Consider the following 20,122-nt stretch of genomic DNA (forward strand, 5'->3'; position numbering starts at 1 on the left):
TGCGTATAAATCGACGAAAATATGGCGCCAAGCTGAGGAAACTGCGTAGATCTTTATGTTGCAGGGAGCGAGCGAACTGGAGAACAGCACTAATCTTTTTGGGGTGTGGCTGGATGCCATCTTTTTAGACGACGTGGCCCAAGACTTTTATTGTCTTGCTTGCAAATTTGCATTTTTTTTGTAATAATATGGGGACCAGCATTTGCAAGGCAATTGAGAACTTCGTCTAATCGATGAAGATGTTGGCTGAAGTCAGACGAAAAGATGACAATATGGTCCAGAGGTGAGAGGCAGGCCTTCCATTTTAGACCACGAAGTACGTTCTCTAACATGCGCTCAAATGTGGCAGGAGCGTTACAAAGGCCAAAAGGCATCACGTTAAATTCATTAAGTCCGTCTGGTGTAGAGAATGTGGTCTTTTCTTTGTCTGTCTCGTTCATCGGAATTTACCAATATCCTGATCGAAGATCAATGCTGGAGAAATGCTCCGCCCCTTGTAGTGTGTCCAAAGCGTCGTCAATTCGACGTACCGGATATACGTCCTTGCGTGTGATCCTATTGAGCGCTCGATATTCGACACAAAAGCAAACGGAGCCATCTTTTTTCTTTACCAGGACCACGGGATACGCCCATGGGCAAGATGAAGACCGTATTCCGCGCAAGCTTGTCAGCAACCTGTTGTTCAATGACCTTTCGTTCGGACGGCGATACAGGATAGGGGAGTCGTCGTATTATAGCGGAACCATCGGTTTCGATGCGGTGTGTAGCCGGAGGAGTTTGGCTCAACACAGGGGAACAGCTATCGAAACAGGCTGTGTGCTTTGCCAAGACCACCAGTAAGGCTTCGGACTGCGCGGCTGTTAGGTCAGAACCCAGAACGGCTGGGGGAGGGAGAGAATCATCCAAACCTGATGTTGGTGCTGGCGATGAAGAAGGGCAAGGTGTGACTATAGAGATAGGTTGAGTGTCGGTGAGGGTTGCCACAGTCATCCCTTTGGGCAGCATCACAGGATCTGGGGTCGTGTTGCAAGCAGACAGAAGGGCGCGGCCACGTGAAAAGCGGACGAGATAAGTAACAATGAGAATTCCGCCAGAAGTACAGCAGGATGAAGGGGCGACTAGGGCGTCTCCGTAGGCGATCTGACTGGATTTTACGGCTACAACGTCTTCGTGACCAGGATGCAGGACGTAGTCTGTAACGATGGCCAAGTTCACGCATGAAAGTGAAGAGTCCGTAACAGGTGCAAGCGCTGTATCCGTGATATGGACAACTTCTTCGCTACATGAAAGGACGGCTGAAGCAGAATGTAGGAAGTCCCAACCCAGTATAAGTTCATGGGTATACGTTGGAAGGATGATAAACTGAATGTGGTGGCGTATGCCGTCGATGAGAACACGAGCAGTACACTGTCCGTCGGTGTGAATGAATGTATTATTAGCACCACGCAAAATAGGTCCAAGATAAGGCGTTTTTACATTCTGGAGCCGTGAACAGAGATCATTAAGAAGAACAGAAACGGCAGCGCCGGTATCGATAAGAGCTGACGCGGGAACACCTTCAACAGTTACAGAAAGCATGCTAGCCGGGCAAACATAAGGAATTTTTGAAGACTTATAGGAAGCAGTTTCCCCTCCAAAAACGGCAACAGTTAGTTTTCCGAGTGCTGGTCGACAATATATAGGTGATGTAGAGCGCCGGTAAGGCAAAGGAGAACGATGTCTGGCCAAACGGGAACTATGAGGCAGATTGGGAGCAGCTGGAGGAGACGGAGAACACTGTTGAGGGAACGAGTACGATCCGGGATTGTAGGCGTCTGGTCGGTGAGCGCGGTCTGTCTTGTGCTCAACATAGCCTGGTCTTTCATCCTGCTGGTGACGGCGGCAGAAGCGAGATACATGGCCGCGTAAACCACAGTAAAAACAAACCGGACGAGGTGGACGCTACTGAGGGTAGGATGGCGCAGCAAGTGCTCTGGTTCCTATCGAAGCCAAATGGTCATAGGAAATGTCAGTAGGCACGGAGGTCACGGTAGGGGTGGGTAGCAAAGCAACATCTTCGTAGGTAGGTGTGGGGCGCGCTACCGGAGGAAGATGCATCGTGGGTGTAGTCATCGCGGTCAACTCTTGCTTTACGACCGCGCGCCAGTCAAAGGTGGGGGTTGCGGCGCATGCAGCAGGTGGACTCCTTAGGTCTTGTATTTGAAGCTCTTCGCGAATGATGGTTCGTATAAGAGCACGTAGATCTGGAGAATGGGGAACCTGAGGATCGCTGCTGTCATATTGAAGACATAGACTGCAGCTACTCTAGGCGTTGACACGTCAAAGTGGTGTCTTGGACAGAAGCCGGATTTTGCACTATTCAGGCGTTAAACGTGACAGACCCAATGCCTTTTAATATGCGGCGAACGCGTTCGGCTTCCATCATGCTAGGGTTAGCACGGCGGCACAGAGCCAAGACATCCGCTTAGTACGAGGTGCAAGACTCTTGTGGAAGTTGGAGGCGTGTTCCCAGCTACTGTTTGGCGACTTCTGCACGGCCAGACGATGAAGCGAAGATTTGCCCCAGCTTGAAACTAAACGTGGACCAAGCCGCGATGTCGGATTCGTGGTTGAAATACCACGTCTTTTCAACACCGGTCAAGTAGAATGCGAAAGGCCTCAATTTCTGGTACGGTTCCACTTATGTCAAGAACTCACGCAGTCGTAGTGGTCGATCCGTTCGTCGACGTAATCACCGCGGAGTCCCGCAAAGACAGGGTGATCGCGCTGAGGGCTCTTCACAGTCCAAGAGGGCGCCGCAGGCGAGGTCGTCTGTGTGGTAGGGTTACAGGCACCGGAAGGGCCGGGGTTGGAAGTGTCCATCTTTGTGGGGGTAGCCGGGCTCAGGCGGCGACCGGTACGTAGCTCCAGGGAGGACGGGAAAGCGAGAGTACGTCGGGGTCTTGACGTATTTCCACCACTTTATACTACCGAGACCGACCAAGTTGTCCAGCGCTGTTTATACCAAAATAGGCAGCGCTCCAGCTCATATCCGAAGAAGTAGAAGAACAGGGCAGATGAAGATCGGTATGTACAAATGAAAACGACGAAATACGTTAATAGTGCTTACAATATATATATATATATATAAGAATGTTGGCCTGTGTCAGTACGCCATCATTGTCCTTTCAAGATCAAGGTATAAAGGTGAAGGTAGAAAGACCTAAGCTTTCTCTAGGACACCTAAATTTCTTCAAATAGTAGATGTAGATGTACATAAACATGAGGCAATACGCGCATACATTTATCAAGAGTCTTGAATTGTGCTATAAAGTCGTCTTTCCTGTGCGAAATACAATCGGTGGGAATTGAGCCCCCCTCTTGTTTTTTGCGTTCTTCGTCCTCGTTGCAATGCGCTGAAAAGTTGGCTTTATTCAAGAATATAGATTGACCTTTTTTTTCTAATAACTACGGCTTACAATCGACCTTCGTCTTAAACGCCGGTGATTTTTCACCGGTTTATACTGTTTCTTTTTTCATTCTTTTTGAATTAGGTATTATAGGGTCAAGGTATATTCCGCTACGGCCTATAATCTGGTATTTACGGCAAATTAGATCTTCAGACAAGGAGTCAATGGCGCATAATTAATATCTTCATAGAGGCACTATGAATATGAGTGCTGCGTTTCAAACAAAATGTAGCGATATGTCACCACTTCTATTTAAATATGAAATCATGGACACACCATTTGCTACTGTATGGCTACATCCTCATACAAAAAATATGCATCAAGATATGCAATTTCCGTCTCTGCCTCTGAATGTTTCATATATTGAAGAGCTGGGTGCACTAATACGCAGGGGGCGTAATAAATATGAGATATTTTATCATTTCCGGTAATGAGTTCCAGCCACCTCAACAAAAAAAAAATCTGCAGTTCAACACTAAAAAAAGTGGGAATTTGTCAGCGCTAAGCACTAACAATATCGTTGCCTAATGTTGGTGTGGATTCAACAGTCAAGGATTATTTCTTCAAAAGGCTTTAAATAAACAAGGCTGAAAGCTTACGTGTAAAAATGTCACTAAACAAGCTTCTTGACGATCTTTGCGCTGTAGTAAATTCAGGCTAAAGCAACCCACATAGCGTAGAATAATGAGCCAAAATGCTTGCCACTGAGTACATTTTGTCATGCGGGACAAAATATATTTATATATATGTAATATCTTAATGTAATAAAATAATAAAATACATGTAATACAATATTGTATACAGTGTCGCGCGGGGCTCCTAATTTGAACTTCACACTATAATGAGTGACAATAAAATTTCAAATATGTAAAATACCTTAACGTCTGCAACACAAGCAAAGTGTGACAGATCAGTGCGAGTGTTTAAAAATAAACATTACCCTACAGCCGTGGCTATGGTTCGGAGACATGTTCCTCAAGCAATTTGCACATTCGGGGAGCAGACAATAACCAGTGCACAGTCGCGCCTTCATCGCAAATAGTGTTTTAAAGAAGGTGTATTTGAAATCATGAAGAAAATAAATTTTGTGATAGGTTGGTTTTTGGAATCAAATACGTGTTTGGGTACAGTTTCGCATCACATCACCAAGAAATCAAAGCAAGACTTAGAATACCAACTGCCCGGCTACCCAATCAAAAATTCCATCAGGCTATCGGCTTATACGTGAGTGGCTAGCCATAATGTGGGACCTTGATGGTCTACAAGCTTGTCGGCATACAAGACTATCGGTCTACAAGTCAATGGGCGTATAAGTCTATCGGCATACAAGTCTATCGGCTTAAAAGACTATCGGTCTATGGCCTACAAGCCTACTAGTCTGACGTAATAACCTGCTGTTCTGCTCTTTGTCGTTATGCCATTGTAGCGGCAAGACCACTGTTCACAAATGTGTATTGTATATTGAATTGATGAATCTTCATTTTGACTGTCATTACCGTAATTCAGTCTTAACTAGAATACATTCAGTGGCTTTGAACACATTAGTATGCCAGTCGGTACTTACGATGGCTCACTTCATAATAAGTACGCTCAGCATTCCGTTAAAAATTTTAGCCATGGTATCTGACACCTATCTTCATTACATTGACAACATACTTATATTATGGGAACACGACAGAAGCGCGTTATGCGACTTAATTAGCTATTTCAGTCGCTTGCACCCGAGTATTAAGATTACTGCTCACCACTCTCTTAGTGAGATCAACTTCCTCGACACGACGGTCTCATAGAAAGCGGAAAACTGAGAATCACACTTTGCCGGAAGCCTACGGATAGCCAGCAATATTTAGACTACAACAGTCATCACCCGTGACACTGCACGCAAGGAATTTTCATTGGAAAAGCACAACGAATAAGAAGAATCTTCAGCGAAGACCGCGATTATATCCACCACCTAAATGACCTTAAAACAACGCTAGCAGAAAGAAACTATCCGCAAGTTGCTCTCGATAGAGTTTATGATGTCACGTCAAGATTGTAGAGACAATAGGAATTAGCGAACAAACAGCCTACACCAGAATCTGACAGACCGCCAGCCTTTATAACAAAATATTCTAATGCACTCCCAAACAAAAACAACATCCTACGAAAATACCACCCAATATTATAAAGTAACGAGCGTCTGAGAAAAGCGTTCCCAGATGTACCAAGGGTTACCTACCGCCACAACATGAACTTTAAAGACATGTTAGTGCACGCAAAAGTCAGCCAATATCATTCACCCGTAAAAAGAGCATGTTGTCACCCTAGGTGCAAAACTTGCAAGCACCTTGAAAGGGACATTAAAATTAAAAGCACGACAAATAGGTATACACACGAACTCAAATCTAGCTGCACATGTATAAATTCGCATGTGCTTTATATGCTTCAATGTTCTTTCTGTGAGAAACAATATGTCGGTGAAACAGGACAATCAATGAACCAAGGTTTGGGTGCGGGCTAGTTGATATTCAAAGAGTCAAAGAGTCAAAGAGTTTATTCAGACAACGTATGGTACAGTTGCCTAGGGCGCAGACCAAAATGCAAGTGGATGCCTGACAAGGAGTCTGCGCCCTTCTTGCTCCCATTCGAGAGCACAAGACATTCAGCGCATAAAATGAACGCTAAACGAGATGGAAATACAAAGTAGTTGGTCAACATTGAAACGGGAGGTATTTCATATTGAAGTTGTAGTAAACCGGCAGGAGGGGATGCCGAGCGGTTGCGGTGCTGACATGACGCATAAGAGGCAATCTATTTGGTCACAGTTGTGGATAGGCCAGGCTAGAAGCAGCGGGTTTTTATGCGGTCGTAAGTGTTGTGGAAGCCTAAGTGTCCAGCCGATATCTCGTCCTGAAATGCCTCTAATACTCGCAGGCAAAGGCAGCGAGGTAAAACTGGGACCCACCGGTGACCTGTTGGGTGGTAAACGTAGCGGTGTAGCACGCCACCTTGAAGGCGGAATTGTTGAAGTTCGCGTCGCAAGCGGCTGTTGCGTGGTTCGGCAAACACACTAAGGCGATCAATGAGAGCTCGACAGTAGGATTCAGCCCGCTGAAGCACGACGAAGTCAGAGCATTATGAAAGCGTAACTTGGTCCAGGGGCGCTATCGAGAGCTGGTGTGAGCCAGGCGTAGCATCGGAACGGCGTGGTGGGGAAGAGGACAGCGCGTTACCGGGAGAGATCGAGAGTGGGCAGCGAGACAATGCGTCATGGTGACTTTTTCCAGACTTGTACAATATAGCACAGTCACATTCCTGCAAGCGGAGTATCCAGCGTGCTAAGCATCCTGACATGTTTTTCATTGATGGCAGCCAACACAGAGCATGATGGTCGGTGACGATGGTGAAGTCGCGGCCGTAAAGGTATGGGCGGAACTTCCGAATCGATCAAACGATAGACAGGCATTCGTGCTCTGTAATGGTGTAGTTCCACTCAGCTGGAGAAAGTGTTCGGCTGACGTATGCTATGACTTGCTCTTTAGAGGCTGCATTACGCTGCAGAAGTACTGCGCCAATAACTCGTGCGCTTGCGTCAGTAAGGGGTATGGTGGGGGCTCGTTTATCGAAGTGGCGAAGCACTGGTCCGGAAGTAAGATGCCGCTTAAGAGCTTCAAAAGCCTACTCGCAGTCGCTGGTCCATGTGAAAGATGCACCGGTAACCAGTAGCTTGTGTGGAGGAGCTGCTTTTACAGCGAAGTTGCGTATAAATCGACGAAAATATGGCGCCAAGCTGAGGAAACTGCGTAGATCTTTATGTTGCAGGGAGCGAGCGAACTGGAGAACAGCACTAATCTTTTTGGGGTGTGGCTGGATGCCATCTTTTTAGACGACGTGGCCCAAGACTTTTATTGTCTTGCTTGCAAATTTGCATTTTTTTTGTAATAATATGGGGACCAGCATTTGCAAGGCAATTGAGAACTTCGTCTAATCGATGAAGATGTTGGCTGAAGTCAGACGAAAAGATGACAATATGGTCCAGAGGTGAGAGGCAGGCCTTCCATTTTAGACCACGAAGTACGTTCTCTAACATGCGCTCAAATGTGGCAGGAGCGTTACAAAGGCCAAAAGGCATCACGTTAAATTCATTAAGTCCGTCTGGTGTAGAGAATGTGGTCTTTTCTTTGTCTGTCTCGTTCATCGGAATTTACCAATATCCTGATCGAAGATCAATGCTGGAGAAATGCTCCGCCCCTTGTAGTGTGTCCAAAGCGTCGTCAATTCGACGTACCGGATATACGTCCTTGCGTGTGATCCTATTGAGCGCTCGATATTCGACACAAAAGCAAACGGAGCCATCTTTTTTCTTTACCAGGACCACGGGATACGCCCATGGGCAAGATGAAGACCGTATTCCGCGCAAGCTTGTCAGCAACCTGTTGTTCAATGACCTTTCGTTCGGACGGCGATACAGGATAGGGGAGTCGTCGTATTATAGCGGAACCATCGGTTTCGATGCGGTGTGTAGCCGGAGGAGTTTGGCTCAACACAGGGGAACAGCTATCGAAACAGGCTGTGTGCTTTGCCAAGACCACCAGTAAGGCTTCGGACTGCGCGGCTGTTAGGTCAGAACCCAGAACGGCTGGGGGAGGGAGAGAATCATCCAAACCTGATGTTGGTGCTGGCGATGAAGAAGGGCAAGGTGTGACTATAGAGATAGGTTGAGTGTCGGTGAGGGTTGCCACAGTCATCCCTTTGGGCAGCATCACAGGATCTGGGGTCGTGTTGCAAGCAGACAGAAGGGCGCGGCCACGTGAAAAGCGGACGAGATAAGTAACAATGAGAATTCCGCCAGAAGTACAGCAGGATGAAGGGGCGACTAGGGCGTCTCCGTAGGCGATCTGACTGGATTTTACGGCTACAACGTCTTCGTGACCAGGATGCAGGACGTAGTCTGTAACGATGGCCAAGTTCACGCATGAAAGTGAAGAGTCCGTAACAGGTGCAAGCGCTGTATCCGTGATATGGACAACTTCTTCGCTACATGAAAGGACGGCTGAAGCAGAATGTAGGAAGTCCCAACCCAGTATAAGTTCATGGGTATACGTTGGAAGGATGATAAACTGAATGTGGTGGCGTATGCCGTCGATGAGAACACGAGCAGTACACTGTCCGTCGGTGTGAATGAATGTATTATTAGCACCACGCAAAATAGGTCCAAGATAAGGCGTTTTTACATTCTGGAGCCGTGAACAGAGATCATTAAGAAGAACAGAAACGGCAGCGCCGGTATCGATAAGAGCTGACGCGGGAACACCTTCAACAGTTACAGAAAGCATGCTAGCCGGGCAAACATAAGGAATTTTTGAAGACTTATAGGAAGCAGTTTCCCCTCCAAAAACGGCAACAGTTAGTTTTCCGAGTGCTGGTCGACAATATATAGGTGATGTAGAGCGCCGGTAAGGCAAAGGAGAACGATGTCTGGCCAAACGGGAACTATGAGGCAGATTGGGAGCAGCTGGAGGAGACGGAGAACACTGTTGAGGGAACGAGTACGATCCGGGATTGTAGGCGTCTGGTCGGTGAGCGCGGTCTGTCTTGTGCTCAACATAGCCTGGTCTTTCATCCTGCTGGTGACGGCGGCAGAAGCGAGATACATGGCCGCGTAAACCACAGTAAAAACAAACCGGACGAGGTGGACGCTACTGAGGGTAGGATGGCGCAGCAAGTGCTCTGGTTCCTATCGAAGCCAAATGGTCATAGGAAATGTCAGTAGGCACGGAGGTCACGGTAGGGGTGGGTAGCAAAGCAACATCTTCGTAGGTAGGTGTGGGGCGCGCTACCGGAGGAAGATGCATCGTGGGTGTAGTCATCGCGGTCAACTCTTGCTTTACGACCGCGCGCCAGTCAAAGGTGGGGGTTGCGGCGCATGCAGCAGGTGGACTCCTTAGGTCTTGTATTTGAAGCTCTTCGCGAATGATGGTTCGTATAAGAGCACGTAGATCTGGAGAATGGGGAACCTGAGGATCGCTGCTGTCATATTGAAGACATAGACTGCAGCTACTCTAGGCGTTGACACGTCAAAGTGGTGTCTTGGACAGAAGCCGGATTTTGCACTATTCAGGCGTTAAACGTGACAGACCCAATGCCTTTTAATATGCGGCGAACGCGTTCGGCTTCCATCATGCTAGGGTTAGCACGGCGGCACAGAGCCAAGACATCCGCTTAGTACGAGGTGCAAGACTCTTGTGGAAGTTGGAGGCGTGTTCCCAGCTACTGTTTGGCGACTTCTGCACGGCCAGACGATGAAGCGAAGATTTGCCCCAGCTTGAAACTAAACGTGGACCAAGCCGCGATGTCGGATTCGTGGTTGAAATACCACGTCTTTTCAACACCGGTCAAGTAGAATGCGAAAGGCCTCAATTTCTGGTACGGTTCCACTTATGTCAAGAACTCACGCAGTCGTAGTGGTCGATCCGTTCGTCGACGTAATCACCGCGGAGTCCCGCAAAGACAGGGTGATCGCGCTGAGGGCTCTTCACAGTCCAAGAGGGCGCCGCAGGCGAGGTCGTCTGTGTGGTAGGGTTACAGGCACCGGAAGGGCCGGGGTTGGAAGTGTCCATCGTTGTGGGGGTAGCCGGGCTCAGGCGGCGACCGGTACGTAGCTCCAGGGAGGACGGGAAAGCGAGAGTACGTCGGGGTCTTGACGTATTTCCACCACTTTATACTACCGAGACCGACCAAGTTGTCCAGCGCTGTTTATACCAAAATAGGCAGCGCTCCAGCTCATATCCGAAGAAGTAGAAGAACAGGGCAGATGAAGATCGGTATGTACAAATGAAAACGACGAAATACGTTAATAGTGCTTACAATATATATATATATATAAGAATGTTGGCCTGTGTCAGTACGCCATCATTGTCCTTTCAAGATCAAGGTATAAAGGTGAAGGTAGAAAGACCTAAGCTTTCTCTAGGACACCTAAATTTCTTCAAATAGTAGATGTAGATGTACATAAACATGAGGCAATACGCGCATACATTTATCAAGAGTCTTGAATTGTGCTATAAAGTCGTCTTTCCTGTGCGAAATACAATCGGTGGGAATTGAGCCCCCCTCTTGTTTTTTGCGTTCTTCGTCCTCGTTGCAATGCGCTGAAAAGTAGGCTTTATTCAAGAATATAGATTGACCTTTTTTTTCTAATAACTACGGCTTACAATCGACCTTCGTCTTAAACGCCGGTGATTTTTCACCGGTTTATACTGTTTCTTTTTTCATTCTTTTTGAATTAGGTATTATAGGGTCAAGGTATATTCCGGTACGGCCTATAATCTGGTATTTACGGCAAATTAGATCTTCAGACAAGGAGTCAATGGCGCATAATTAATATCTTCATAGAGGCACTATGAATATGAGTGCTGCGTTTCAAACAAAATGTAGCGATATGTCACCACTTCTATTTAAATATGAAATCATGGACACACCATTTGCTACTGTATGGCTACATCCTCATACAAAAAATATGCATCAAGATATGCAATTTCCGTCTCTGCCTCTGAATGTTTCATATATTGAAGAGCTGGGTGCACTAATACGCAGGGGGCGTAATAAATATGAGATATTTTATCATTTCCGGTAATGAGTTCCAGCCACCTCAACAAAAAAAAAATCTGCAGTTCAACACTAAAAAAAGTGGGAATTTGTCAGCGCTAAGCACTAACAATATCGTTGCCTAATGTTGGTGTGGATTCAACAGTCAAGGATTATTTCTTCAAAAGGCTTTAAATAAACAAGGCTGAAAGCTTACGTGTAAAAATGTCACTAAACAAGCTTCTTGACGATCTTTGCGCTGTAGTAAATTCAGGCTAAAGCAACCCACATAGCGTAGAATAATGAGCCAAAATGCTTGCCACTGAGTACATTTTGTCATGCGGGACAAAATATATTTATATATATGTAATATCTTAATGTAATAAAATAATAAAATACATGTAATACAATATTGTATACAGTGTCGCGCGGGGCTCCTAATTTGAACTTCACACTATAATGAGTGACAATAAAATTTCAAATATGTAAAATACCTTAACGTCTGCAACACAAGCAAAGTGTGACAGATCAGTGCGAGTGTTTAAAAATAAACATTACCCTACAGCCGTGGCTATGGTTCGGAGACATGTTCCTCAAGCAATTTGCACATTCGGGGAGCAGACAATAACCAGTGCACAGTCGCGCCTTCATCGCAAATAGTGTTTTAAAGAAGGTGTATTTGAAATCATGAAGAAAATAAATTTTGTGATAGGTTGGTTTTTGGAATCAAATACGTGTTTGGGTACAGTTTCGCATCACATCACCAAGAAATCAAAGCAAGACTTAGAATACCAACTGCCCGGCTACCCAATCAAAAATTCCATCAGGCTATCGGCTTATACGTGAGTGGCTAGCCATAATGTGGGACCTTGATGGTCTACAAGCTTGTCGGCATACAAGACTATCGGTCTACAAGTCAATGGGCGTATAAGTCTATCGGCATACAAGTCTATCGGCTTAAAAGACTATCGGTCTATGGCCTACAAGCCTACTAGTCTGACGTAATAACGTGCTGTTCTGCTCTTTGTCGTTATGCCATTGTAGCGGCAAGACCACTGTTCACAAATGTGTATTGTATATTGAATTGATGAATCTTCATTTTGACTGTCATTACCGTAATTCAGTCTTAACTAGAATACATTCAGTGGCTTTGAACACATTAGTATGCCAGTCGGTACTTACGATGGCTCACTTCATAATAAGTACGCTCAGCATTCCGTTAAAAATTTTAGCCATGGTATCTGACACCTATCTTCATTACATTGACAACATACTTATATTATGGGAACATGACAGAAGCGCGTTATGCGACTTAATTAGCTATTTCAGTCGCTTGCACCCGAGTATTAAGATTACTGCTCACCACTCTCTTAGTGAGATCAACTTCCTCGACACGACGGTCTCATAGAAAGCGGAAAACTGAGAATCACACTTTGCCGGAAGCCTACGGATAGCCAGCAATATTTAGACTACAACAGTCATCACCCGTGACACTGCACGCAAGGAATTTTCATTGGAAAAGCACAACGAATAAGAAGAATCTTCAGCGAAGACCGCGATTATATCCACCACCTAAATGACCTTAAAACAACGCTAGCAGAAAGAAACTATCCGCAAGTTGCTCTCGATAGAGTTTATGATGTCACGTCAAGATTGTAGAGACAATAGGAATTAGCGAACAAACAGCCTACACCAGAATCTGACAGACCGCCAGCCTTTATAACAAAATATTCTAATGCACTCCCAAACAAAAACAACATCCTACGAAAATACCACCCAATATTATAAAGTAACGAGCGTCTGAGAAAAGCGTTCCCAGATGTACCAAGGGTTACCTACCGCCACAACATGAACTTTAAAGACATGTTAGTGCACGCAAAAGTCAGCCAATATCATTCACCCAAAAAAAGAGCATGTTGTCACCCTAGGTGCAAAACTTGCAAGCACCTTGAAAGGGACATTAAAATTAAAAGCACGACAAATAGGTATACACACGAACTCAAATCTAGCTGCACATGTATAAATTCGCATGTGCTTTATATGCTTCAATGTTCTTTCTGTGAGAAACAATGTGTCGGTGAAACAGGACAATCAATGAACCAAGGTTTGGGTGCGGGCTAGTTGATATTCAAAGAGTCAAAGAGTCAAAGAGTTTATTCAGACAACGTATGGTACAGTTGCCTAGGGCGCAGACCAAAATGCAAGTGGATGCCTGACAAGGAGTCTGCGCCCTTCTTGCTCCCATTCGAGAGCACAAGACATTCAGCGCATAAAATGAACGCTAAACGAGATGGAAATACAAAGTAGTTGGTCAACATTGAAACGGGAGGTATTTCATATTGAACATTTATGTACAATTAGGAAAATGCTGTTAGAAACAACAGAAAAAAAAGGAGTGGTCATGCCTGCAGTGACAATCGGTACATAGTGATGTTATTTTTGAAAGCTTTGAATGATTTACTTTCCTGGATAATGTTTACAGCAGGATGGTGATCGTTTAAATAACTGTAAATTCTGTAGCTAAGTTTCTGGGTGCCGTAGCTCGTACGTATTTTTTTCCTTATTGTAACATATGTGCCGGGAGTTGTAGGTGTGTGTTTTTGTTAGATACTGATGAAAAAAAGCCGTAGGATCGCAATGCATTTGTAGGTAACTAGCTAACGCTATCTTTTTCTTTACAACATTCCACAGTGTAAGCAGCTAATGTTTTCTAAACAATGGGGCAGTGTGGCTAAGGTATGATGCATTATCTATTAGGTGCAAAAATTTCTTTTGTAATGAATTTATGTTTTCTATGCTTGTTTTAGGTGCTGTGCCCCAGACAAGAAGGCAATAGTGGAAACGCGAATGTACCAGTGTGTAGTATAGTTCTTTCTTTGGCCAGGTAGGCAAAAGGTTCTTTATTTTATACATGATACCAATGGAACTAGATATACCAGTGCGAACTTTTTCAATGTGAGGTGGCCAGTCAAGAAGCTCGTGAAATATGACACCAAGATATTGATGTGTTGCTGCACGTTCGATAGATTCATCGCGAAATTGGATAAGTATTTGTTGTTTTATACACTTGTTACGAGCGCGGAATATAATGTACTTAGTTCTTTTAGTGTTTAACTCTAGTTCATTACCGTGGAGCCACGTCGACAAATTTTCCAGCCATACATTGGTTTCTACTTGGACGGCTTCTAGGTTTTGTCCGCAGATGAATAGAATGGTATCATCAGCGTACAGTATTATTTATGGTGTAGAAGGCACGGTAATTATATCATTTGTATAAAGCAGAAATAACAGCGTCCAAAGGATTGATCCTTGTGGAACTCCATAATGTATCTGACCTAAGCTGGACTTTGCATTCGTAATATTTGTGTACTGGTGACGATTTAAGAGGTAATTCTTTAGTAATGTGAGAGCCGTTCCTCTAATGCCGTATTTATATAACTTGTACAATAATATAGGGTGCTTAATTGAGTCGAATGCCTTTTTAAAGCCTAGAAAAGCACCTACTGTATATATATTCTGCTCAAAGTTGTCTATTATCTTGTCCTTAATTTTTATTAGCGCCATTTCAGTGGATTTCTCTTTCTGGAATCCGTGTTGCTACTCGGCGATGATATCGCTTCGCTTGCAGAAGTTTAGTAGCCTGATCTTTATAACTTGTTCAACTACTTTCGAGAGGATTGGTGGGACTGAAATTGGCCTATAATTATTTGCGTCATTTCTATCACCTCCCTTGTGTATGACAGAGATTTTAACAATATTTAATTTGTCTGGAAATTTTCCTGTACTCAAAATCAGGTTACATATATGCGTAGGGGCTGACTAATCATGTGACTGATGGATTTTATAGGTTAAACTTTAATGTCATCACCACCCCATGCACTGTTATTTTTTAGCTTTTTCATTACTGTGCAGATTTCTAATTCTGTAGTTGGAAACATGAAGATTGAGTTTGGGATGTTTGACGTGATAGACGTTGTAAATTCACAATTACTTGCCTGAGATTTACTTGAAGCCCCTGGTATATGCCCTTGTGTAAGGCACTCCATTTATAACGAGTTCAGAGATGCCGTCTCTTTTGTTGTTGGAGATTAGCTTGTTTACTCGTAAGCGCCCCCTACAAAGCACGCTTAAATTGTAGGGGGCGCTTTTGTCTTCGTGTCCCACTATATATATGTATGTTTCTCATAATAAAAATCAGTTGGAAGTCGGCACTTGTCTTCGTCATCCTTTTTGGTCCCTCGTCTATGTATGCGCTGTAAGTGACGATTGATACCAATCAATGAACATCACATTAAACGAACATCGCGCAGACGCCTTTAAAAAGTTTCCCAAAGGCGTCGCCGAGCATTTCAACCAACCAGGTCCTAACTTTGATGAACTTAATCTCTACATCTTGCAGTCAAATTTCTGTTCTGAACGAGAAAGAAAATACAGAGAATCATGCCTTATCCATAAGTTCAAAACGTTGCAACCAATTGGCGTAAAAGTTTGAAAGGGAGCGTTAGAATCTATTAGTTATGCTCAACTGCAAGGTACAGGCAACAACACTTAGTTTGGTTTCCTAGCGTTTTTTTTTTGTCTCCTTCTTGTTTCTGTTTTCTCCCCTTTTATTTATTTATTTATTATAAATTAATTTATTCCATTTCAGTATTTCCTTTCTTTCTTTTCTTTACGAGCACCTGCTTCTACCGCTCATTCTATCATCTGTGTCAGAGACACCATAGCCCACAACAACCAGCGAAACAGATACACTGTAAAAAAAAAAAATTGCCTTACTTTACATAAAATCGGCTGGTAATTTGTGACCGAACACTCTTCCGTAAATAAAGAACGGTCATTTCCGTAGAACGGACATCTGTTAAAGAGAGACCGTAATACAAGATACGTGTGCTTCTGTATCTAGAAAACGGAAGACTCTGTAGTCTGGATCTGTACTAAAACCTAAAGTACAGTGTTTCTCGTATTCAGAAAACAGAACACACCGTATGCTGAATCTTCTATAACCGTTAAAATACAGGTGCTTGCCGTATTTAGACAACGAAAGACTCCGTATGCTGAATCTGTACTATATCGGTTAAAGTACGGGTGGTTCCCGTTGTTCGTCCTGCAGAGCACATCCATTGTTCGGAGAATGTGCCATCGGGGAGAAAATCGCCCTGGACGCGCGAGAGTCGACCGAGATTTATTCGTGCACTATTCACTGGGATCAGCCGTGCTAACATCTACGTTCGGAATGTGCATACGTGACCCACTGTTTTCAGTGGTCTTGAACAGAAATGCAATTTGGTCGATGCTCGCACTTCCAGGGTACTTGCTCCTAATGTATTTAGTAAAGCTCTTAAGACGTGCAAGGAAAAGTTTCTATCCTATCAATTGCCCATCGGATTCCTTGAAGGGAAGGGTTTAATAATATTAATATGGGATACTTTTGTAGCTGCAGACGCTTTTCTTATTCCCTTCCATGACGATAAATTTCTTTGTTGTGAAGTATTATGACATGGAAATTACTTGTAGCAAGTACACACTCCCATGCTAGTCATGCTGTCCTGTATACGTAATGCAAGGGGCTGCAATATGTCAACAATGAAAACAATCTTATCATGGCTAAAGCTAAAGAGATTAGAATTTTAAAACAGTGCAAAAACAAATGCAGTCTGAGGGGCAGAGAAATGAACACGACTGTGTCAAGCGCTCCATTGACTGTGTTTTTCCATGCTGCTTTCAATCTTTCAATATTTCGGTGTTCTTGGATGCTAATGCGGTGTGAGATCGTCGACACTGAACATTTCAACTGCATAAATCCACCGCCGAGGTGGTGTAGCGCTAGAGCATGTGCCTTGTATAGGAGAAGTACTGAGTTCAAATTCTGGAACCGCCAGAAACCATCCGTTTCTTTCTAATGGGTAGAGATGTTCCCCGGCCTGGTCTTCAGCTTCTTGTGTGGCTTCAGATCTCATAAGGGGGCCCAAATGGAGATTTCATGCGTCGTGTCTGGGCACCTCTTGCCCAACCACAGATGGCCTTGTTGAAGAGCATCCGCTGCGTCTGTGGGAGGGAAGTGCTGCCACCAGGTACCTACCGATGAAATACCGAGAAAAAAGCGTGCTCCCAGCCTGGTGCTCGGCCATTATGGCACCTCGGTGCTTGGAAAGGGGTCTTTGTCCGCAATGTTAAAGTGTCCTCATCTGAATAAGTGCATTTGGGGCGCCACGTGGAAAATTGCTGCAGTGGAGGTGGCCCAAATCTACTTTTTGTGCTCACAAGCGTTTTTACTGCAACTCAGAGCGCAGGCTCCTTTCTCAAGCATATCACGCCTAATATAATGTTTCACTAGGCTGATACAAGCCATTCTATTCAATAGAATAGAAAAAATGCCGCAATGCACTCAAGAGGATATTTCTCTGCCATTTTAGCTTAGCCCCAATGTGCACCCTCGAAGAACGGGATCCGTTTTGCATCTGTAAGGTCCCACTCTTTTAGCCAATCAGCACGCTCGCCTAGCGAGTTGCGAACTCTATTGTTTTAACAACAAGAAAATTTGCTACACAACTTTTCCGAAAAAATGTGTCTCCCTGAAAGACCAGTTGCAACTTTCATCGTTACCTAGACGGAATAGGATTCCAGGTGCAGTTCTTGTTCTTCATTGATTTTATGAACTATTTGGACCTGAAGAAGGACATTACTTGAACTATGAATATTTCTTCAACTTTGTCAGGCCAGTTGCATTTTCGGTGGTTCTCATTAGTTGGCGGCAGCAGCTTCCTTATAGGGGGCTTACTTCCGGAATCTATAGCGTGACACCTAACCAGGTCGTCCCTACCGTTTCGAGTGTTTGTCAGACCCGGTGGATATTTGTGACAAAAAGATGGACACCAGACGCCAGAGCGTGCATGCGTGACTAACATGATTGAGTAACGAAAACAGTATTGTTCGCTCTTTTGCTACCCAGGGATCATTATAATTGGACGAAAACTGCTCGTTCCTATGCAAGAATGGCACGTCGCCAAGATCAAAAAATACTGCGGCCCTTCTTTATGTATATACCGTATCGCTCAGGCGTTCTTGTTATGGCGCGGATGAGTGCACTGGAATGGTAGCAGTAAAGCCAGTGAGAAAGAAAGCGCTCTCAGTCACGTTCCACAGCTGCAGAGCATTTGAGAGTTGCAAAGTTGCACAGCTGCAAAGGATTCAGTGCACAAACACGCACAACTGCTCACATTCAGGCGAAGCTGTATTGCATAATGTGTCCAAGTTTACCGGAATGCTGCAAGTACTGCTCTCAGGAAAGGAAGGCTTTAGGCATCATCGCAGGCTTCCGAAATAAAAAAAAAAGAAGCTAGGATAATTATTCATTACAATTTCTGTATAAAACGTGAACTGCAGCAAAACACTCAAGTTCAGGACCCCGAAGAAAGCATCAAGTTTCAGGTAGATACAGAATAAACTCTATGCTGGATTTTATATTTGAAATACCAGTGGATGAGTCACGAATGGCTTGCGAATATATAGGCTTTTCATATCAAAAATGAAAAACAATATCGCCAACAATATTACGCACCGGAAGTAACGCTTGACTGAGAACGTGGCGCGCATCCGCAAGACCGCAGACATGAGGAGGAAAAAAATGTATACATTTAATTTATATTACTGTATATTTGTGTGCCTTTTGTGTACTTATACTATTTTGCTTCAATGAACTTCAATTGTTAGTATTGCTCTTGGCCGTTTCTCAAACCATGAATCTGCGTCTTCTTTTTCTCGCTTTTTATGTTTTCAAATATACGGAGTCTCGGGAAACTATGACCACCTCGTATTGCAGCTATAACTGATTCTTCTCGTTGCAAGTCAGTCGCAGAAGAATAATCGCGCTTTATGTCTCTAATAGGATGCCTTTCGTATTTGTTATGATGAACAAACGGTCTGCCTTCTGCAACGCCTTTGACCACTGTATTTATTTTGCAATATCATTGACATCCTAAAAAAAGCACCACTAAGATTAGTAGAAGGCGGAATGAAGCGTGTTGCATCAAATTGATGCGTGTGGCTTAATTAACCTGTTTATAAGGTCTTCTAAATGTATTGAACATTTCCTCTAAGATAAAGTGTGCTCTATGTGAAATACATAAACAGTGTCTCATGAACAACAGGTCATGACTTTGCTTATTTTCTGTGGTTTAAGTGAGAGCGCTGGTACCTCGAACACCATACCCGCCGAAAATTTGTTCTATATGGAGTGTAAAGCTCACACAAGAAGTCGGCTACGATCGAAAACGAAAAAATAATATTACTTGCACCAGGAATAACATGCTCTGTGCATCACGTAACCGCAAAGAAAATTAGAAGCATGAGGCAAGCGATCTAAGCTGCAGTGGTGCGCGAAAGGTGGAACGCAACAATAAAAACCAGCCTATTCAGAGGATGACATACGGCAACCCATTGTTACACCAGAACAACGGAGGTAACGGACAAGCGCGAAGCAGCGTTTCCTTGCGCTAGCGCATTTCTTGCACTTACGGGAACACGACGAAGAAGTCAAACTTCAACACCATGAAGCTCCTTCGCAGCATAGCGCTAATTTTCTGCATAACCACGGTAACGCATGCAAATTGGGAGAGAGTGAGGCGTGTGAAGCCTCAATTAGTGGGAGGATGGAGGGAGCACAAATTTCCGTCGGCATCGAACAAGTTTATCAAGCTTGCCTATCAAGCCTTCTCTGCCGCTCTTGGAGAACCTCACCTTCACGGAGTAAATTTAAGAGTTTCGAAAGCTGCCACACAGGTAATTACATTTATTTCTTGCTTGTGAAACAGTGCTAACTATTTCGTTTCAACAGAAGTACTGCTTGTTTGCCTGCGTTGTGTGGCAATAGTAGAAGCAGTAGCAGTAAACGACCTTATTGGGGTCTTGAGGAGCTAGGCCTGCTAGGTCGGTCCCTACCCAGCCATTGGCTAGCCCGATGTCAGAACAAAGAGGCCATACCTCTCGGCTCGTTCACGGGCCCTGTGGACAGCCAGGTGCTTGACGTCTTGTTTCGAGCCTGTGATGGCCTTCGTCCAGTCTCCATCTAGGTTAAAATCCTGCAACACATATTTTTTTTTTCATAA

General features: G+C 44.3%; 1 long non-coding RNA gene across 1 annotated transcript in view; it reads left to right on the forward strand.

Moving 5' to 3' along the window:
* Positions 1–19,462: 19,462 nt before the first annotated feature.
* LOC126534429 (uncharacterized) overlaps positions 19,463–20,122 on the forward strand; it is a 29,091-nt gene continuing 28,431 nt past the window's right edge. Inside the window, exon 1 of the long non-coding RNA XR_011895396.1 lies at positions 19,463–19,796. This is a non-coding gene — a long non-coding RNA (uncharacterized lncRNA). The remainder of the gene's footprint in view (positions 19,797–20,122) is intronic.

This window comes from Dermacentor andersoni, chromosome 7 (genome assembly GCF_023375885.2).
Source record: "Dermacentor andersoni chromosome 7, qqDerAnde1_hic_scaffold, whole genome shotgun sequence".
Classification (NCBI taxonomy): Eukaryota; Metazoa; Arthropoda; class Arachnida; order Ixodida; family Ixodidae; genus Dermacentor; species Dermacentor andersoni.